Source organism: Anas platyrhynchos, chromosome 1 (assembly GCF_047663525.1).
Source record: "Anas platyrhynchos isolate ZD024472 breed Pekin duck chromosome 1, IASCAAS_PekinDuck_T2T, whole genome shotgun sequence".
In the NCBI taxonomy this organism is placed as follows: Eukaryota; Metazoa; Chordata; class Aves; order Anseriformes; family Anatidae; genus Anas; species Anas platyrhynchos.
The window spans coordinates 176,594,433-176,617,251 of NC_092587.1; the positions used below are offsets into that span (position 1 = coordinate 176,594,433).

The 22,819-nt window shown below is 42.4% G+C and overlaps 1 protein-coding gene and 1 non-coding gene across 6 annotated transcripts in view; both read right to left on the reverse strand.

Annotated features, from left to right (window-relative positions):
* The window catches only part of ENOX1 (ecto-NOX disulfide-thiol exchanger 1), a 365,235-nt gene extending 358,020 nt beyond the window's left edge, over positions 1–7,215 (reverse strand). For 3 of the 5 annotated variants that reach the window (XM_027472192.3, XM_027472199.3, XM_027472187.3), the window contains exon 1: positions 6,775–7,214. The gene's annotated coding sequence lies outside the window, so the exon portion shown is untranslated. Of the gene's footprint in view, positions 1–6,774 lie in introns of all 5 variants that reach the window. The other 2 variants (XM_038173160.2, XM_027472220.3) reach the window with 1 other exon arrangement.
* Positions 7,216–16,898: 9,683 nt separating this feature from the next.
* On the reverse strand, positions 16,899–21,779 carry LOC101802779 (uncharacterized). The gene is made up of 3 exons (XR_005262755.2): positions 21,423–21,779; positions 17,457–20,671; positions 16,899–17,137 (listed from the first exon to the last, which is right to left on the reverse strand). It is a non-coding gene; the product is annotated as an uncharacterized protein (transcript).
* Positions 21,780–22,819: the final 1,040 nt, after the last annotated feature.

The following is a 22,819-nucleotide window of genomic DNA, read 5'->3' on the forward strand; positions in this document are numbered from 1 at the left end:
TGCACTAACCAGATCGCAGCAGACAACCGGTGAGAGATCATAATGGGTACAGAAGCAGGGAGGGACACGAAGGGATAATTAGCAAGTTCTACTGCTTCATCATTCATACCTGATGGCAGTGAGCTTCATTATTTGAAGAAGCAAAATACTGCAGAAGCTGTCACCCCTGTGCCCCCTATACCACACTGAGATGCTCACTGTCTTCAAAAGGGAGAAAAAAAAAAAAAGAGAGAAAAAAAAAAAAAGAGTTGTTTACTATAAAATCTTCTGTAGCTAATCCTTGCATATCCATCATCCCAGCATCAGATCAACCTGAGCCCATATGATGACCCTGCTCTGAGTGATGCTTTTTTAAAACCATAAAACCCAACTGTCTTGGCACTGGAAATTGCTTTGCCAAGGTACAAACACTCCAGCTTGAGAAAAATCAAGTCAAGGATGGCTGGCCCAGGATCTGACCTAGTTTCTCCTGTAACCTTCAGCTCAAACTAGAGCAAGCCACAGACACAAAAAAGAGCTGTTAGATCTTGTACTCCTAGACCTTTAAAATGCAGAATCTCTTCTTCCAGTACATTTTTAGTGACTTGCCTACAGAAAGGACTTGCCTAAAACTCTTATTTTAAACATTTGAAAGGGAGGTTCTCACTACACCTAGGCTAATATAAGTCCTAATACATATTCCTGTCATTAAGCCCAGAGTTCATCTTAAGCTTTTTCTTCCATTATTTCATGATGAGGATGACAGGACAGTGGAACAGGTTGCCCGGAAAAGCTGTGGATGAGCCACCACTGGAAGTTTTCAAAGTTGGGATGTACGGGGCTTTCAGCAACCTGGTCTAATGGATGACACCCCTGACCACATTAGCAGGGTGGGATTAGGTGACCAAACCATTCTATGATTCTCTTCTCCCACATAATGCACTGATAAAACTAGATTGCTTCAACTGTAATATATTTCAGAAATCGCAATATATTTTAATAATCTACTCACATTTGATGCCAGGCTAAATATATATATATTTCTGAATGTTTCCCCTCAAGCTAGTTCCTTTGGACATCTGAGCATTTTGTTGCTCTTCTTTGAGCTCTACTGAAATAGCCTTTAACATCCTGTTGATATGGTATTCAGTTTTCAGATGTGTTTGAGGCGGACGTGTACAAAAATGAATCATAGAATGGTTTGGTTTGGAAGAGACCTTAAAGATCATCTAACTCTAACCCTCCTGCCATGGGCGGAGGCACCTCCCACCAGCCCAGGTTGCCCAAAGCCCCATCCAGCCTGGCCTTGAACACCTCCAGGGATGGGGCATCCACAGCTTCTCTGGGCAGCCTGTGCTGGTGCCTCACCACCCTCTGAGGGAAGAATTTCCTCCTAACTTCTAACCTTTAAGGTCCCTTCCAAACCTCTGATCTAAATCTCCCCTCTTGCAGTATTAAACCATTCCATCTCATCCTATCACTCTACCCCCTGACAAAGAGTCCCTCCCCAGCTTTCCTGTAGGCACTGGAAAGCCACTGTAAGGTCTCCCTAGAGCCTTCTCTTCTCCAAGCTGTACAACCCCAACTCCCTCAGCCTGTCTGCACAGGAGACGTGCTCCAGCCCCTTGACCATCTTCATGGCCCTCCTCCATTCTAACAGCCCCACATCTTTGTGCTGAGGGCCCCAGAGCTGAACGCTCCAGGTGGGGCCTCATGAGGGCAGAGCAGAGGGGGACAATCACCTCCCTCACCCTGCTGGCCACACCTGTTTTGATGCAGCCCAGGATATGGGTTTTTTCTGGGTTGCAAGCACACATTGCTGGCTCATGGTGAGCTTCTCGTGAGCCAACACCTCCAGGTCCTTCTCCTCAGGGCAGCGCTCAACGCATTTGAGGAATCTCACTTCTTTGTTCACTGGCATAGCACCTTTTTGTTGTCAGCTCAACTACAAGCTGTGCTGTTCTGTAATCAAGTCACACTGCGAACCTGTGTATTGCTTCCTGCTGGGTCTTAATTCTAGATTACTTCAAGCATTGCTATTATCCATCAGTAAATTCCCAATTTGAGACCTCCTCTCCTACGAGCCTGCCTTTTCATGAACTTTGTTCCCTTTGCTCTACTATCCTGTAACAATTCTACTTAAGTTCAGTTTACTCCAAAGTAAAGATATTGTTAGTTTCAAAGGTTACAGGTTTTGCTTGAGGCCCCTATTCAACAAAGCATTTAATTACATGCCTAACTTTAACCACATGCTTAAATCCAATTGATCTCAGCAAGCAGAGATGAGCTTAAGCATATGTTAAAAAAGAAAAAAAAAAAAAAAAGTTAGGCATGCAAGTCAATGCTTTGCTGAACAAAATCCTCAGTTTTTGTAATCACATGGATGATTTATTTTCCATATTTGGCAAGAATTGACAGCTCAATGCTTTCATGTTACAGGATTTAAAAATGAGGCTTCACAAGAGTCCAAAACTGACATCATGCTTTTGTTCCTTTCTTAAAATAAGAAAGGGAAATAAATACTTAAGCAAATATTCAACAGTACAACAATCATTAAGCCTCTAGGATTTAAACACACAGTAACTCTACATTCTCGTTACTGCAGTACCCTCTGAAAAAGATAAAATAAAATTAAAAAGCCCTGTGAAAATGTTTAAAAAAGACTTGCCGCACGTGCATCTCAGTAAGATAAGCAGCATGTTCCCTGCTAGCTCGTTAGCCACTGCCATCACTGCATAGTTAAATGGTGAGAACAAAGCTGTCAATTTCTTAATTCTTTTCTAACTAAACACATTTAAATAAAATGGATTTAACTCATTGCTCCAAGAAAGATTTAGGGGGGAGAAGTGGCAAGAAGATAGCAGTCTTTGGTTTTGGTCATGGGTTGACTACTTCTACAGGTCTCCAACCCACATGACAGCAGATGTATGATTTTACGTCGATAAACAACAAATGCAGTTGGAATAACAGGAATTTCACTGAGAGTGTTTAAAATCACTTCCAAATGTCTTCCATTGTTTACATGCAGACTACTCCATGACCTTTCTCTTAATTGTTTTGTTTTGTTTTGCTTTATTTGCGCTTTTTTGTTTTCTCTGCTTTCCCTCATTCTGCTGCCTGGTAACTACAGGTAGGGGCTACATGGAATGGAGTTAGGCAGCCATACCAAGTGTGCTCTGCGTACCACCTAACTGTAAGGATCTGGTTTTGGGAGCAGTGCCGTTTGAGAAAGAAATGATGAAGGAAAAAAAAGGAAAATTATTACTTCCTCTCCAACCATGAAGCCTTCCAAAATTCAATTAACGTGTTCTAAACTAAACTGTCAACACATGCTATGGCAATAAAATGCTTAATTTCAAATGTATACAAGAAAGTAGCTGCTCATTGATATTTATCAGAATTTTAATATCCCCTGACCATTGCATTTCCACCATTGTTACTGAAGCGGCATTTGTTGTAACACTTTTGTCCCTCAGTAGTTACGATGAGCCCTAAAAATCCTATAGACAATATATATAATCACACCTGTCGTACCTCTTAAATAGCACTACAAACCCCAAAAGCCACTCAGAGATGCAGTTCCCACCCCTAGCACAAATAGCATTGTCTACTAATGATTACTAAAGGATTACGTTTGCTGTTTTCCCCACAGCAAATACATCTTGTGATTTTAGGGTTTCTAAGATGGAAATGACACCTTTGCTTTCACAGATTCAGTGGTGCAACCAATAGGAAAACCACCCATGTTCATTTACAGCACAACCACTGTAAATGCTGCTGGATACCCAAGACCCGTAGGTAAAACTCTGAACAACTTTTGGCCACTTTCTACTACAAAGGAAGGGCAGGAGGCGAGGAGGCAGAAGTGTAGAAACTCCTCTGTGCCGCTGTGCGTACAACTACTCATCTGTGACTGCTCATCTCCTTTTCCCACTGCGGTTCTAAGCACTAACACCTGCTGGAAAGCTGAAACCCGATAGGCAGTAAGTACAGATACAGGGTTAGATCCACAGCCTGCACTAATGGATTTTTTCGGATAGATGGCAGTGCACAAAGTGCATCTGAGACTGGTCCAGGGTCGAGAATCCATTTCAATGCTCAGACACTAACTAAGGGAATTACCGCATTATCAAAAGCGCTTTTAGAAAGATCATGGCTTCAGACCCTGTCCTGCTGCACTGGGATATCTTTAGCTCTTTTGAAGGGGTGAGCTAGGTGCCAAGAACATAAAAGTGGCAAAGCAGCGCTTTGGATTTTATTTCCCATTCCTGTGAGTGGCAAAGGGGATGTTTATTTATTTTTTTTTAATGCATTCTAACAAACGTGGTTTTAAAGCACAAAGCTAAAAGATGATTAGGAAGACAAAGTATGAGATCCGGCATACCGGACACAGCAGATCATTAAACTGGTTCTCTGGGGTTGGTGACAGTATAGATTTAGAAATATTCCAGCAATAAAAAAGGGCATTTCAAATCACTCTCATTGGCAACAGAATCTACAAATACTACTCACTTTGTGCCCTCCTCATTCTAACACAGCTAAGAAAGCAGCGTGAAATTTTAACCATTTAACTGCATTTAGCCTGGCAAGTCCCTTTCTCACAAAAGGAAAACCCTAACAAAGCAGCTGAAACGCACAGGAGCGGATCTCACTACACGGCTGGCAGTTCTGTGCCCACTTTGGGGTTTTGACACGCAGCTCTCATGATGTGGAAGCATCCACCACCGTTTTGTTTTCTGTTCACAGTAGGGGGTTGCTAGGAAACAAAATACTATTGTCTGATTTCATGATCTATTGCCTGGTTTGCCTGGCGTGAGCGTCTTCTGAAGCTATCACCGGATTATTTTACATTGCATGGAGATTAAGACTAACATTAAAACACATGCATGAAATGAGAGGAATGGTAAAAAAAAAAAAAAGAAAAGCCTCAAAATTCAGGGGAAAGAAGACAAAGTATCCTGGAAAAATGAGCTCTGGTAGCCTGGTGCTATTTATGTACATACACACTGGCACGTGCATCACCGCTCCCTTACTGTACCTATAGTTTTGTGGACTTGTCGGAGACTCTCTTGCCTCCGAGGACACAAAACGTTCCCTTACTACTGGAGAGCTACTGTACGCTGCAAGTTCTGTAAATACCACATGCTGCAGAACGCCTGGTGCCGCCGAGCAAACACACTGGAGTCATTTTTTCCAGATTTCAGCTGAGGGTTGTTTTGGTGCCTTAATTTCTTTATGTAATCGGTTTTGCACATTTGGACTGAGAGAGGTCTAAGACAATTCCCCCCTCGCCCTCCCCTTGGCTGTAATGCAAATAAATAAATAAATGAAAGCATCAGGAAAAGAGATCTAGAATTGAAAGCCACAAAAGCACATTTCACCTCTTTTTTACAGCAAGGCATCTTTGTGAAGGGAGAGATTAAAGCACTATTAGGCACCCACGTTTGTTTAGTTCTATGAAGCATCCCCACAGCACACACGGAGACCTCAACACCAAAAAAAATACACAATCACTCTTAAAAAGCTGAGAAGGAGATGGAGAGACTTCTGTACAATGCGTTACAGAAAGAGGTTTCAAATAAAACCTGCAGAGTAGTTATTACTCTTTTATGCATATCTACGGTTTCGCACCACGCACAACACGCGCTATTTCAAAGTCCTTTCAACTTATTTATTAATGTCAACGCATTTTATCATTCCGTTTTAAATTCCGGAAAAGAAAATAATAATAATAATAATGAATGAGGCATGTTGCAAAAGGCATCAAAGCTCTTGACACGCTACAGCAGAACTTCCAGCGATAAAAAGAGAAAAGTAACAACAGGCAAGACAGAAAATACACCCGGGCTTCTCGCCTCCCCTGCCCAGGGATGGATTCCCTCAGACCCCAACCTTCCTCACGGCCACCAGCCCTCTCCAAAACCACCCTGGGGATGAAAGAGCGAGAGGAAAAGGCAAGGCAGCTTCTTTTGCAGCCCAGACAACAGCAAGATTAGATCAAAGCACCGGGAGATGGACACGACCCGCAGCCAATCCCGGGTAGGATACGGCTTTTCCCCGGCTGGGAAGCTCCTAGGGTAACCCCACCGCCACCCCGGGATGCTGGGGCGTGCAGCATCACCCCGACACCTCCTCCCAAGCGCTCGCTCGGGCACCGGGGGGGGGGACAGAGGAGGAGAGCGACGGGACAGCCACCCCCGGAGCCGCCACCGCTCCGGGAGCTGCAGGGGGGGCTGCCTTGCCGCAGCTGGGGGCGCCTGGCTCCCCGCAGCCACCAGCAGGGCTCTGCCAGGGGGGACACGGGTTTTGTAGGGTCCCCGGTCCCTGCTGGACAGAGCTGGGGGACCCGGAGGGTGCTCCCTTTTTTTTTTTTTTTTTGGGGGGGGGCACAAAAGGGGGTTCCCAGCCCAGCCCGGTGGGGGGGCGGCGGCAACTGCAATTTACAAAAAAATAAACAAGCAAGAAAAGGGTAAATAAATAAATATATAAATATAAATAAATGGCCCGCTAGCGGAGCGCGGGGAGTGGGGGGGGGGTATGGGTAGGGTGAACACCCCAAAAGCAGCCGGCCCCCAAACAAGAGCCGAAGCCGGGCGCCCAGGAGAGCAAACTTTCCGACTCACCGGGGAGAGCCGGTGCCGGGGGGGGGGGGGGGCTGTGCACGGCCCCCGGGAAGCGGAGCCGGGACCGGGACCGGGATCGGGATCGGGACCGGGATGAAGGAGGGGGACAGCGCGGCTCGCCCCGCTCCCCTCGCCCTCCTTCCCTCCCTCCCCCTGCCCTCCCCGTACCTACCGGCTGCCGGTGCGGGGCCGCGGAGCAGCGGGAGCCGCCGCCCGCCCCCTCTCCTTTCCTCCCCTCCCCTTTTTCCCTTTTTCCTTTCCTTTTTCCTCTCCCTTCCCCTCCCCGGCGGCGCTGCAGCGGGCGGAGGACGCCCCGCGGCGGCGGGGAGCGGGGGGCCGGGGAGGAGGAGGAGGAGGAGGCGGCGGCCGCTGCCGATGCACAGGGGAAGGAAGGAAGGGAGCGAGCGGTGTGTCCGTGTGTCTGTCTGTCTGTCTGTCTGTTTGTCTGGGTGCGGGTGTGTGTGTGGTGTGTGTGAGAGCGGCGGGGAGGGATGCTGCAAGGGAGCGAGGGAAAATTCTCCCCTCCCAGCGAAGCCGCCGACAAATGGCAAGGCAGGTGTGCAGGGGAGGCAAGGCTCCCGGAGGATGAGGAGGAGGAGGAGGAGGAAGAAAAAGAAGAAGGAGGAGGAGGAGAAGGAGTGGGGGGAGGCGGCCGGGGGTGGGCGGTGAGGAGGGCGGGGAGCACGGAGCCCGGCGGCTGGAGCGGCCCCGAGGAGGAGGAGGGGGAGGAGGATGAGGAGGAGGATGAGGAGGAGGAAGAAGAAGAAGAAGCGGCACCGGGGAGCCCAGGGCAACAGGGGGAGGTCCCCCAAGTTGTCCCCCAAGCCTCTGCTCAAACTGCCCCAGCCGCGGCTTAGGGAGCTGCATCCCACCCCGTGGGCTCCCGGTGCGCCCCCTGCGAGAAGTCCGGGAGTCGGACACGGGGATGGGGACAGGGTGGGAAGGGGGCTTGGGCTCAGCTTTCCTTCAGGAAAGGGGCAGCTGGCCGAGGACAGAGCATCCCTGCTCAGGGCACTGGTGGCAATAAGCAGTTCCCAAAATCCGAGCTGCTCCTAGAGGTGCCGCCTAACACCTCGGTGGAGAAAAGACCTAGCCAAGGTCTTTGGGGATGAATTTCAGCCCTGACAAGGGGTGTTGGTGAGTCTGAACTCTTCGTGCTGCTTGGGAAAAGCTTGTTCCTCTCCTGGCCTGAGCTGCCATGGGAGGCTGCTGGAAGCGGCCCCTTTGCGCTGGAGAGATGGCCGTGATTTAGTGCTGGAGAAAGCCTTTGTATGCCCATTTATAACAGGTTTCAGCACACTTCTGGGTGACGATTAGTTGGTAAGTGAAAAGTGGCTGTGGCTGAAAGGTGGAAACTAGCATCAGATATTAAATATTGCACGCGGCAGCTATGATTTCTAGTAGTAGGAAGAAAATCTGATAGAAAAATCTCCAGCCTCTCCTTTTTTCACAGTACTTCTTCCACCAAAGTGGCACTGAATTACATCCACAGGTATTGGGCTAATTGTGTATGCTCGCCAGCCCATCATTTTGGGTTTACCAGCAAACACGCTTATGCAACAGAAGCAATTTCCACACCACTGGGCTCATCTGATTTAAATGACACTGGCTTGTGTTGCCTCCATGAGTAGCTTTTTTCCCCTGGCTGGCAGGGTTAGTGTCACAGCTTCAGTTTGAGAAGTGACAACAAATAATACTGACACAAATTATACCAAGCAATGCAAGGGCATACACGTAGAGGACAAAAAATGGGAACTAATGCACTACCTTAGGTAAGTGTTAACTACCTCTGCTGAGGAGCAGGAGCCACTCTTTGCCCAGCTGTGAAGATGTGGATTACTTATTTCTTCATGATTTTTGTTTTGTTTTGTTTTGCTTTTCAGTTGTGATACAGATAGCTATATAAAGGAAAAATTGCTGGAGGCATTTCTGTTAGATGTAGCCCTGACAAAAGTCAGACGTAATTATAACTTGGGCATCCTATTCTATACTATTTACAGTAAAACACATCTATTTAGTACTTTAAAGCACAGACATTAATCCTGTTCATTCTTAAGCAACCATGTACTTTTAAAAAGCCTGTGGAAAACTCCTGGAGAAGTTCATGCACAATTCATATTTATGCACAATTTACCCACACAATTTACACTTTTAGCATAAATTGGTTTGGGAAATGAAGGACTAGTTAATAAATCACATCACTTCCAGTGTCTGAATATATTTCTTAAGTTTGTTGCATTTACCTGCATTGAATTTGCTTCTTTCTAACACTGAATGCAGTTGTACTTGGAAACACACACATGTACAACTATGGAAAGAAAAAAAAATAAAGCATTTTAAGTATACTCCTCTTAACCATTGTGTAAGCCTTGGCTGATATTGAAATAGAGGTAAAAAATATCTCTGCCAATAGCGGCCCTGTTTAATGTACGTGACTGAAGTGTCAAAACTTGATAAAGTCATTTCATTAAGGCAATTTAGGCTTGTTCTCTTCTCCTGTCCCCAAGAACTGTCTGGATGAGCGCAGGCACCCAAACACTCACGCGCCCACCCGTGTGTGTGCATGCACAAATCTGCAGAGCCAGGTGGTGTCTGCTCTGTGCGATTTTTACCAACACAGGCTCCTTGCCTCATGTATTTGCTATTTGTAGGTCAGTACACTGCCAGGTCCCAGCCAAGATTTCACTGTGTTTGGTTCTCAATAGCTCTCAGGAAGTTGCTGGCTTGACCCTGGAGACTTTACAGTCTAATTTTTTAATAACTGAAGGATTTTTATTATTATTATTTTAAAAAGACACATTTTAGCTGCCTCGTAAGCATGCATTATAACCAAAGGCTTCAATAGGAGCTGCACAGACGTATCTGAGAGCACAATTAGGCCCTCTGGACCTTTTAAAGCTTCAAAAAATAGTCATGTGTAATTCCTTCTTCTGTGGATACTGCAAGCTTTAAGAGAATTTCTGAAAGCTGTAAATTCCTATTTAACCACTAAGAGGCTCACAGGCAATCTTCCCCTAATGGAAATAGAACTGTAAAGCCGAAACATTAATATACACAATATGATCCATTACGCAGGGATAGACTAGCCCGAGCCAATGGGAGGGCTGTGCTGCCGTGCCGTTACAGAGCCATAGCCAAACGGGTGAGCAGAGCCTGCTCGCTGGGTTCGGTATCTGATTTATATCAGCACTCTAAAGACGAAGAAAAAAAAGAAAAAAAGAAAAAAGAGAGAGAAAAAAATGCAAAAAATAAATGAATAACTACACAACGTACAACCTTTGAATCCCTCATCTGCATTGGCTGGCAGCTGTTATTGGCTAATGGGAGAGCACCGTTTGGTCTAAATACGAGCCAGCTATTCTTCAATAACGACGCTGTTAATATGCAAATCTCACTGCTCCGTCTACTGTAATCTCCCTCCGCTGATTGGCTTCTGTGATGAAAAAATTCAGGTTATTAGTTGGCAGACAAAATACACTCTCCAGGTTCCCCCTTAAGATGAAGCATTATAAAGCCTCGAGAATGTACATGCTAGAGACAAACAACAACAAAGCAAGACAAAAAGAAGCAAAGAAAATGGGATTAGAAACATGATAAAAGGGGGAGTTGTGCATTTAAAAATACTCCTGATTCTCTTTCTTCTTTCTAGCTTTCTCTTGGGACTTTTGTCAGTTACTATAGATAGGCCATTTTTGTTCTTTTTTTTTTTCAACTTTTCCCTCTTACAGATGAGGGTGTGCTTGGGTTCACAGCAACAGACTTTAATTTGTACCAAAAATGTAATTTTTGCACTAGAAGATATTCATGTGTCTGCCTTCATGGGCCAGCTTTGCTGGCCTGCCCACAGAATGTTAGGAAGAAATACATCACTATGCATTGGCGTGTATCTTGGTATTGAAAAGGTGGAGGAGGCAATTGAATGAGAGGCAATCTACAGTTCAACTCTTTAAAATCCATTCCAAAAAAAGCAACCACCAGTATCAGCACCTGTATAGACATATGTTACACAAAAGGCCAGACTTGGCCAACCACAAACCTTTCACCAAGAACCTTTTCTACAAGACAAGGAGCTGATAGGAACACTCACGCCAACCAAACTGTCAAGATCAGCATTTCATTTTCCATCAGAAAATATGGCATATATCCCAGTATGGCATACAAGAGTGAGATCTGTTCTCTGTTATACAGTATAGAAATTAAACACTTCCATTGATGCTGGTAGTGTAAATTCTGAGAATTTACAGAGAGGGATTGGGCTTGGGGATCTCCAAAGCCGACTTGCAGCCACACTGTTCCTCCCTCTTTGCTTTTGTTTTGTAGATCTTCCCTCATTCTTGCAATCCACCTCTCCTGACACATAGCACCTGACAGGCTGCATTGTCTTCAGTGCGGTACAGATGCGTCCAGCTCTCCCCCTTCCTTCCCTGAAGTGACAGATGAGATCAACCTATTAATTTCTCAGACCTCTGTATCTGCACTGAAATCACGGTCACAGTGAAATCCAAACAAATTTTGTCATTGATTTTGTAACAGCCCTGATTTTGCTTCGCAGGACTGGCAGCAAAGTATTTTTGGAGGACTGGACACTGATTCTAATTTCCAGATAGGAGACAGAAGGCCAGCTACTGCTAGTGTACAATGCGTGACCCTCCTCTTTCCTCAGGCGTTTTGCCAAGGGGAAAGGGCTGCGGGCTCAGCTCAGAGGAGACTTCCCACAGGGCTTTTGATTAATTTGCCATGAAAATAGGAGTTGTGTATACATATATATAAAGATAGATAGCAAGCCTGCTGCAGTTCAAGTAGCATTTGGACAACACTCTCAGACACATGGTCTGGTTTTTCTTTTTCATTTTTCTGTGTGTGTGTGGTCCATTAAGGACCCAGGAGTTGGACTCGATTCCAACTCGGATATTCTATAATTCTATGATTCTATGCCATGGAGCTGTTTTCCTTTTCTGTCTCACGTATTTCAGATGCAGAGATAATGGGAATAGCATAAGCAGAAATGGAGGCAGGTATCTGAAACTAAAGGTTAGAAGGAAAAGGTTTTGACAAGAACCACATAGGCTCTGCCTGAGCTTCCAGCTGCAAAGGTCAAACAATAAGCTTCAGACAAATTAATAGCACTTCAGCTACAGTAAAGGAACTTTAATATTTCAGTTTCAGTAGAAAGCCTGAAAAATGTAAAACGCAATTCATTTATTTTTCTGAGTGTTTTGTTGTTATTATTTTTTTTATTTTTCTGAGTGTTTTTTTTTTTTTTTTCTTTCCCAAGTGGTATGACCATTTCTTTCCAATATATATTAGGATCCTCATTTAATAAATAATAATAAAGCTAGTTAGTAATTAACTCTTAATTGTGCTCTCCCTGGTATTGCTCTAGGGGAAAAAAAAAAAAAGGGTCCACATGCTTCAGCGGGCAGAGCTACAAACACATCCAACCAGATAATTGACACAGCCGTTGAGCCAGCACAGTGTTAACTCTCTTTTAAGCTTCCTCAAATCATCTAGCTTTAGAAACCATGTAACTTAATTGGATTGCTACAGACCTGACAGTTCCCCACGTACTGTACGCTAACGGATTGCATCGTTACTGTATGATTGGATGCTGTCAGCTCTGAGACCTGTTAGGCACCGTCACCAGCTTGTCTTTCATCTTCCGATCGCCATCACTAAGTGAAAACAGCAATAATAATCTGGAAAATTTAATTTGGGGAAATTTAAAACAACCACCCACCCAGAAACAGCAGATATAGGCCTACCCTCTCATCCGCGGTCACGTAGGGAGTTCTCCACCACGTGCCCAATCCTGCTGAAACTCCAGTTAACTCAAGGAGGCTCATCAAAAGAATAATCAAAAGAATAAAAGAATTAAAATTCTTTATCACAAGAGTTACTTAGATGAGGAAAGTCTGCTGAACAAGGCCTTTATAATCCCAAAGGGGAAAATATGAGGGCAATTTACAAGGCAACACTATCTTTGCTCGCTAAACACTGTTAGAGAGACAGAGTGGATAACAGAAGCTAAACAGCAGCTTGACAAATTCCAAAATGCAATTTCAGTTTCCACCTTAATGAAGCAAAAGTTAATACTACCTGTAAGTCGGAGATGTCCTCGAGGCACAACTGACAGGTAGGTGCCAAATTGTCATTTGCCTGTGAGGACTAGATACATCTCCACCATTGTCGTCAGTGCACACCTCCCTCACTTCAGAGACCTCCTGAAAGAGAAGATTGGTGTTCTGGCCATCATACTGTCTCTTTTCTGCTGGTTTCCTGAACACCCATTACACTTCAGCACTGTTGTGCTCGTTTTGTAACATGGGCCTTCATTGATTAGGCACCCAAAGCAGACGTAATCTTTGTTATTAACCCTTGCAGGGGCTATCTAGACATTATTGCTGGTGGGGGGGAGGAGGGTTACAGCACTGAAATCACCAAGCTGCTCAACCTTTCCCATGTAAACATCAATAAATGATGAGTTAAGCTGCCAATGATCATTTTATATACAAGTGTCTGATTTTTCAGCAACAACTATATACAATTTTGAAAACAGCCAAAGGTATGTATTCTGAAAGAGCCCAGTCCAGTAGGCTGGTCTTAATGTGTTCTGTGTGCATTTCATTTATTTATTTATTTATTTATTTATTTTGGTGGGGGGAGTGACATTTTTTGTAATCAGTCAGAACCAACAGCTACTCAGAAAATGATGTTGCCTTTTCCAAACACTCTTCTCTGAGGGCAATATTACCATTGTTTCAGCAAAACCACCTCTTCTTTTTGCCTTAGGTAGTCATTGTGCAGGGAGAGTGGATAGGCTGCTAAATAAATATTTATCCCAAGCTATACCATTTTTTAAGTTAAAGACGCAATCTGATCTAACTTGTTTGTAAAGACCTTCCTGAGGGAGACGAGCAAATCCCTCTGCTGTTCTTTGTCATAACCATATCACTACGTAAAGTTTCCACAAGCCACTGACTATTGATACAGTCTATCCAAAAAGGCTGCAAACCTTCATCAAACAACCCTTAAAGTAAGCAACTCTTACCCCCAACATTGAAATTATGTGTGGTAAATAGTCCAGAAGGAGAAGAGATCCTGATTTTGTCCTACTTAGTTTAGCGATCACTAAAATGCAGCCACATCTGGGTGGCTCTTCAACAATACCCAATGGTGCTATACAACATGATGATCGGGAATGGAAAATAAAGACTAATGTATTCAGCTGAAACGGCAACTGAAATTTACATAGGCAGAATATAATTACCTGAATTGGCATCTTGCCAGGACACTGGGGTTAACATTATTACTCCTACAATACTCCTATTTATGGGCAATATGGAAAAAAAAAAAAAAAGTAACAACAGGATTTTTTAATTGAACCAGTGTGAACCCAACTACAGTAGGTTGCAGACCAATTAAAATTGACAGACCAGTGAAGCAGATACACATAACACGTAGATAAATATAGAAAATCCAAATTGTTCTCTTTTTCTTTGTCTTCTCTTGATGTATTTTCCACTGGATATTTCATTTCATTTTCTTAATCTTTTGATGCCAGGAAACTATCATTGACTGGAAACACTTACCAGCTTTTAGCAGACAGTTTTCATAACTTAAAATAAAGATGGAAAAATATATCCTGTTAAATGTTTCAGCATTGCATTTCTTTCCTTTTCTACTGCACACAGTATTAAAATTACATTGGCTGTGCAGCAGGAGATTAGAAAGAGCAACTGCTTTTAACCTTTAATAGTAAATGATGCTGAAGCCACTAAATCTGTCTTTGGAGCACACACTCTGCACATACTACCAATTGGAAACTTGTGGCTAACTGACAAGCAAGCAGACTGATCCCCTATCAAAAATGTTGCAGAGGTTAACTCCGGTAAAGCAAAACCACTTTCTTTTTTTTTCTTTGTCTTCCAGGAAAAAAAAAAAAAAAAAAAAAAAAGCTTGAAATGGCATAAAATATATTACCCTGTTTAATCCTGGTTCTGCAGTCTTTACTCACCTGAGTATCTATTTCTCTGACAAGTCAAACCACACAAACACCCACTGAGGTCAGTGTGACTCCTGGGGAATTAATATTCCCTATCTGACAGAGGTGTTGTGAGGCATGCTTCATTAGTGTTCGGAAGCACTCTGAGAGCCCTAGATAACAGCTGCTATACGTTGTAAGAAAACAGTACTATTCATATTCAACAGAAGAGCTACACCATGTACGTAATTGACCATTGCCTGAATCTTTTCCGAAGTCATTGGGTTTGGAGATACGCCTCAAAGCAAATCTGTTATTTAACAGAATAGAGAAAGTAAAGAAACATCGCGGTATTTTTAAGAGGAAAGCAGAAGAAAGCTCCCTTGGGCTGTATCCTATTGACCTCTGGTTCCGTTATTGTTTCTAAAATGTTTTTCCATTTAAGGCATTGCCACTGCATCCTTCCCAGGAAGGCCTGGGAAAGGATATAAAGTGAGGTCTCTACTAAGCTTCTAAGTAACATCTCTAAAAATGGAGGGTTGCTTTATCTTTTACTGTCAACCAGGTTTAAGGGGGAAAAACCCTCCAGGCTTTGGTTATGAATCTTCTATAATATAATAAATGGTGCCATCTACTGGTTCTCTTTTGCTTTTGATCAGTATCAGGGTTTGATCGTACGGTACAGCTACTGCAAGTAGCATTAAAACACCAAAGAAATCAAGCCAACATCACTGTAGCTAGCATACTTCCCGATAATGGATCTTGGAATGATTTACAGGGGTTTCCGTAAAGCAAACAAGTCCAAAATGAAATAAGAGCAGTAGGAGAAAGAAAAATGACAAGATGCAAGCAAGGGAGAGAAGGCAGCATTCCAGCAGACGTGAAACTGGATGAAGGGTCGATATTGAAGACAGATTTAGCTGAGAGTGAGCTAAACTGAACCAGACACAGGCATCCCATTGGACAAATCAGTGAGGACACTCCTCAGAGACAGGAGGAGAGCTTCTCCAATCCCTCCCAATTAATTTTCTTTCGGAAAAAGAACAGCTGATCACGTTGTTTTTTTCCTTCCACCCACTCCAGTTTCTACTATTAAGCGAAGAAGAAAATGTAACCAGCCCTGACAGAAGAAATATACACATAGACATAGAAGTTATAGGTCAATTTCTTTCTCGGAGCTCAATATTTTTCCCTATTTACACCAGGAATGAGAATTGACTCTCTGACTTATGCCTCAGAGAGATATATGAACACTGTCATACATTGTCATCTTTTTAACTAAAAAAGGGTAGGTTTAGATTGGATGTAAGGAAGAAATTCTTCACTCAGAGGGTGGTGAGGCACTGGCACAGGTTGCCCAGAGAAGCTGTGGATGCCCCATCTCCGGAGGTGCTCAAGGCCAGGCTGGATGGGGCTTTGGGCAACCTGGGCTGGTGGGAGGTGTCCCTGCCCATGGCAGGGGGGTGGAATTAGGTGATCTTTAAGGTCCCTTCCAACCCCAACCACTCTGTGATTCCATGATTCTACTCTTAAACTAAGTGATCTTGGCACCACTTACAGGGCTAAACAGGTATCACTGAGTAAGGGAACTGGTACAGAATACTCTTTATTTGTTGTTACTTTTAATTTATCTAGGTAATTTGCTTGAAAAAAGCAAAATCAGCTGTAGAGCTATTTTAGTCCTATTTCCTAAGAAAAAAAGAGACTAGTGCAATCACAGCATCTGGCAAAGGGGAAGCAGTATCAAAAATGCACAATTTTGTCAAGTGCTTCATGAAAAGCATAGTGGCTTTTAGTACTTTAGGGAAAAGCACAAGGGGAAGCTCTTTTCAGGCATCAGACAACCCTGCCAGATGCAAATCCACAGAAAGTATTCTCCTTCAGTTCAGCTCCTCATAAAATACTTGCATGTCATGACAGTCTTCACCTGCTAAGAAGCAGATAAGCAGGACTGGAAGGAAGTGTAGATTATCAGGGCTTTCATTGTTGCAAATGTAACCCACATCAGAACAAGTTGCAGCTTTTGGGGCTTCAGTTTCATCTCCTGTTAATGGAGACCCTACTTATCTGTGTCTTGTGGAGTGCTTTTAGTCTTTAAAAGTACGAAAGATCATGGACAGCATGCCCTGTAGATTTCTCCATTCCTGAATGAGAAGTGCAAAGAGAGTCAGCAGCTCTCCTAGCCCATCTCCAACCCTAGAACCTAAGTTAAGTGTTGGAGTTGTGCTGGAAAAGACTGGGAGCTCTAGAGTTGCTGTGGAAAGCCCTTTAAATGAGCTGGAAAGTAAAATCATTATGCTTCGAAGGGGGAATAAATTACATTTTTATTCTGCCACATGTTTTTCACAAAGATTCTTTCAGAATAGGTCCCATGGGTCCCTGTATTCCCCAAGCTTCTGGGATATTTTTCATTTAGCTGTACAGAACTTCTCTCCAGTGAAATGGCCTTCAGTCCTTTCAAATCTGAGGATCTTTTAGGCTAACAGAGCAGATATTTCCTTTTCTCAGCAACCTTCATAGATCCTTTAGAAGCGATCCATGGGCCCCCAAGAACCTGTGAAAGACAAGATGAAAACTCTATTGCCACGCAAGTAGTCAGAGCTTTCAAAAGGATGTAACAGGGCCACAAAGAAGGTTATGTCAATAATAAATGGCATTTACTTTGTGCATGCAGACCCAATCTAACAGGCTGTTTCCATATTGATAGGAGAAGTGTATGTGCACATTTTCTTCTTGTTTCATTTAGTTTACCCAGTAGTTAGTGGGCTGATAGCGCAAAGATGAAGTTCTATAGATTTAGTAACCCACTGGATAAAGGGTCAGTTTTGTAGCAGACTTTCACCAGTCTCAGTTCAAGACTTAATGATTCTTACCTAATGAAGATGATATCATCATCTGGTCCCTCCAACCATGCAGGGCTGTTTCTGACACAGTGTGGGTGTGAAAGAGTAAGAGCTCTCTTTTTGGCACCACCTCTAAAAGATCTTAAATAGATCTCAACTAGTCTGTGGTGGTCTCTTGAACAGTATTAAGAGAAGAGGGCCAGCCTCAATAAGAAAGGCACTGACAAGACTTCCGTTCTTCAGCTCTTATAACAAGTTCTCAGGACAATGTGTGACATTGGAGAAATTGACTGCAGCTGCTGTGCATGAAATCCAAGGCTTCCAGTTCAATTCTTGGCTCCAGGAACAGGCAGGAAGCAAGCACGAGTCTAGGCAGCAGATGGGGACATTGCTAATTGGTCTCTTTTGATGCTGGGCCATCCGCTAACAGACACCTCACACTTCTCTCTTAGCCATGATTTGCCATGTCAAAGAGCTACAGATACGGAAATGATAACAAAGAAAATGAGAACAGCAATCACTTCAGAGCAGACAATCATTTATCCTCCACCGTGCCAAACAAATTAATTGCAGAACTTTGCGAGGCAGCTTGAACTCACAGATGCATGCAAGTGATTCATCCTTCTTACAGTGTCAGGTGGTAAAGTTGTTGTTACATGAGTGCCGTCACTTCTGATGCATTTTTGCTGCTTTCTTCAAAAGCCTGGTGAGCATTACAAAACAAAACTAGAATGGCTTACAGCACATGGGAGAAATACACTGGGGGGAAACTAATACGAGAGCAGCGGTTCTTAAACAAGGGATCAGTATTTGTGCGTGTGACAAAAGTTTTATTGAAAAAGTAGGATTCACAACCAGAAGCAGGAACAAAAGGCTGTAGTTGCAACTGGAAGGGAATTCAGGAACACATTGGAACCAGTGAAGAAGTTTGGGAACTGTTCCATTAAACTGTTCCAGTTTAAATAGTGGCATCAGATTACAACCTTTGTTATGTAGAAGTGCTACTCTAACACTTCTCCAGAGATTACTGGCTATAAATCTTAGTATTTTTGTGGTAACAGTTGTGGCTTTGTCTTCTGCAATGTTCTTGCCATATTTTACATGCTCTAGGACAGTAAATGACAGCTATTATATTGTTCTGGGCGAGGAAATGTATCACAGATTCTGTGTCCCTCTCGCTTTTGAGCATAGTTGCTAAGTTTTCTGTCTTTTAAGGATTTTATTTTTTCTTAATTTTAAATAAAAATTAAAGGAAATTAAACTGCAACACTGTCTACAGGCCATCCATTTACAATACAGTAAAATAACCAAAATGATTTTGAATGGAAGGGACATAAAATGTCTTCTGTGACCAGTGTCTAAAAAGCTCTCTATTTGGATCTGTTTAATTACCTCAATTGGAAAAATGTCACCCTCTAGAGGGCCAAGTTTCAGTCTGTCATTGTTGGTGGATCCATATATTTCTATGTACGGGAGGTCATGAGGCCAATTTGTCATTGTTGGTGGATCCATATATTTCTACATACAGGAGGTCATGAAGCCAATTCAGTAGAGTACCTCAACACAAAAGGTAATTTAAAATTTAAGAGCAACTGTTTTGCCCTAGCTTTTCTGAATGTCACCACCTTTATTCCTGACAAACACATTGAAGAAAGTCTGCTCTCCGTGGTATTTTTGATAGCAAGTGACCAGACAGATAGGGGTAACCAGACACCTATCTGGTGATTGAAGTGACCAGAAGATTCAATAAAACAAATAAATAAATAAACATAATAATAAATAAATCCATAATAAATAAATATATCATATATAATCCATAATAAATAAATAAACATCAAGGACCAGTCTATGGTATTATTACTAATGTGGTGCTATTGCACATATTCCTTCACTGCCACTATAATGCTCAAGGATGGCACCATTATAAGATAACATTTGGAGGGGCGGGTTCACATCTGCCACCTAATATAAATACAGTGACCTGAGATTTGTTCTCAGTATTCTGTACAAGATACAAGCAACAACACAAGGAGATGCAGGTGTAGCTTTCAGAAACTTTCTCATGTGCCACCTGCTCCATGGATTGCTTTCCTGTATGCATTTTCCACCTACTTAAGACGAATTCTTTGCAGATACACATAGAAAAAGTAAATACTAAAAGCCTAAAAGCAAAAGACCCATCTCCACCCTCTAACATCAGGCTAAGCTTTGAGTAAATACAAGCACCCTGAGGAGACCAAAACAAGAACCTTGTAGCATCCATAGAACTTTCTTGTTTTACTTTCTCCAGATCACTGGCTAAAGTAGTCTTTCTGTGGCCCTCTCTAATAGCTTCACATCTTCCTCAACAGCTCATCCAATTTGCACCATCAATGCAATTTCTAAGCCCTGAACATATTAACATGCTCAACAGAGCTTACCTATTTAATGTTTAGGCCTCCATTACAGAGGGAAAGAGACAACCACCTCCATGTGGCTTTTAGTTACCAAAAATAAGTGGCTAAGATATACTGAGTGAAAATAGTGGTCTTATTTACACCAGACACACATGGCTAGAAATTAGGAATTTGCATACATGCCCTATGTTAGTTGAAAGAGTCTCATTAGATTTCATTAGTCCAACTGAACGTAGATTAGTTGGTTCCCTCTACAGTGCATGGAAAAAGAATGAGTCACATCCCCAGGGTGATTCATGCTACCTGGGACCATCATCAGTATCAGTATGCACATGACTAGTATTTTTTCCTCAGTCCAAGAAGCCTAGATGATTAGCTTACATCATCTAATATTTAGATGTTAATTATTAGACAAGACAAATTCCAACACAGTCAACTGGAGCATCTCTGCAGAGAGACATCACTGTGGGACAATTCTGTTTTCCTAGAGCATTTCATCAAAACCTTATTTGTGGAGAGGATAAATCATCTTTTTAAGGTACTTGTCTTTTGCACAGAAAATCTGTGCTACTTGTTTAGATGTTTGGTATGGTTAAGGTTAGGCAAGAAGAGTCACACAGCGATTTAGCAAGCTTCTCTGCAAGTGGTCCCCTGCCTTGCTGTGCATTCCTCTACTAAAAGTCTCTTTTCCATTCTGGTGAGGGGAACTGATCAGCTAATACAACATCCAAATGCAGGCTGTGGAGGGAGATGGTTTGCAGACAAATTACTTGGAACTCCACCACTGAAGAACTGCGTGAGTGTATCTACTAAGGAACATCATTCCCAGTTGGTGTTTATTAGGCACATCTGCAAAAGGAAGAGAATTAACAGCCATGAAACAGACCATTCACTTTCATGACCACTAAAACCCCACTGAAAAAGTGCTCCCACTTGGCTATTGATTCAGCCTAATTGTTAGGTTAAACAAACATGTCCTGAACTCCGTCCTAGAGATGACTGTCATACATGGGGGAGGAAGAGATAAAGGGAGTACGCATTTCATGCTAACCATTTGGACTTAATAGCCAAAATTTCACTTTTGTTACCTCTAGCAAGTATGCTTCATTTTCCATTCAGGAGAGAAAAAAAAAATCTCAACAAGTGTATTTCCAATCAAACATATCATCAGAATTCTCTGCTTTTGTATTGCACATTTCTAAACTCTAATTTTAGTATACTAGCACATGTTTTCTGTTAACAGATCTTCTCTTTCTCATTTATACTTAACCTTTTATACATCATTAATTAAAGTTGTTAGCATCACAATATGTCTGCTCTTCATGCATTCCATTGCTTCTAAAAACAATGTTGCAATGCTGTTTTTCTTATCTGCTGCTCTTTTATGCTTTTCTGACAGCTTTTGTGTTGTCCATGTCCCAATGTACATTATTTTCCATACTTACGTATTAAAAGCAAACATTATTATACTAAATGGTATCAGAAAATTAAAGCATCTGGGAAATACACTAATGAAAGTTCAAAACTGCCTTTGTACAAGAAAATTAGCACTCTTGATGGTCTAATAAGCATGGTTAAGAATGTCTCTGATGGCAATAACCTGAAAAGTAGTCAAAGTCCCCTGTGCCATCCGCTACTAATATAATATAACGCCAAGAAAGAAAAAAAAAAAAAAAAAAAAAAAAAGTAAGCATTGAGGGGAAAAAAAGCAAACGTCACAAAGCCACTCAAATGGAAAACAAGCTATTTACAGATGTCTGGGCAAGAGGAAGGCAAAGTGAGTTTGATTCTGTTTTAAAAGTGATGACTAAACTAGCCACAGGTGTAACTGGGAGTGTATGGTTCCTATTTCAACTTCATGCTTATTAAAGTGAGTGGAGTTAGACTAAATAAAATCTGCAGCAAATAAGCAACTGAACTATTAGGTCCCACTTTTCAACATTCCTCCCCTCCCCCCCAAATAAATCAATAAAAGAAGAAAAAAAGCTTTGAAATAATTAATATGCTTTTGAAAATGCAATAAGTATGTTCTGTAGCTGCTTTTTAGGTATAATTCTTAAGAACAGAAGGAGTTGAACCCACCAAAACATTGTGATTGCTACTATAAAAACTGAGGTGTGTTATGGTGATTGTAATGAGTTACTTTTGATGTCATACTTTGATTCCTCTGTGAATTGTGAGGTGTTCCTTTGTTGTTTTATGAGTGCTAATTGCTGCAGAGCTGTGTTAAATCATTGCTATGCTGTGTGTTTTTTTTTTTTTTTTTTTAGCAGCAGGATGGATACTTGAATAATTACAAAGGAGTAGTTCATTAAAATGGGTTTGGCTATAGCAATGAGATTTTCCAGCAATTCAGTGAGGGTGTGTGTACAGCCATGCAAACAATCTGTTGAAAAAAATTCTCTTCCTACCTAGATCAAATCTTTTGTGCACTCGGCTTTTCTCAGAGGTAGGAGAGGAAACGACAACAATTGCACAGGGCTGACTTTCTTCTCCACATACTACTGTAAGAATCCTGATATTATTCAAAAGTCCTGCTACACAATTCCTCTACTATTACAGATAACTCACCAGAACTCAAATTCTGTTCCCTGTCTGTAAAAAAGAGATCTCAAGTGTGTTAGGGGTGTAGGAACTGAAGAACAGCAGGGTCTGAACACCACTGAAGAGCAGAATAAACTTGTAATGTAAATGAGAAACTCTCTTCCATTTTGGACTTTCAAGCAATTTCTTTTCTGGTGCAGAAGATGGCAAAATGTTGAGTCCCGTGATGGCTGAATACACTTATGCCATTAGGTCACACAACGAAGGAGTACCTGCAGCGTTGAGCTGCAATAGGATCTAGGTGCTACCTCCATAACTACCATACTCATTACATTAAAAAGCAGCTACTGCACGCTGTGAAGAAGCATTACAGGTGCCATGAGGACAAGAGAGAAGTTCCATGGGAAATTGAACATGTAAGCCAAATAAATCTCACAGCTTGGTTTAAAAAAA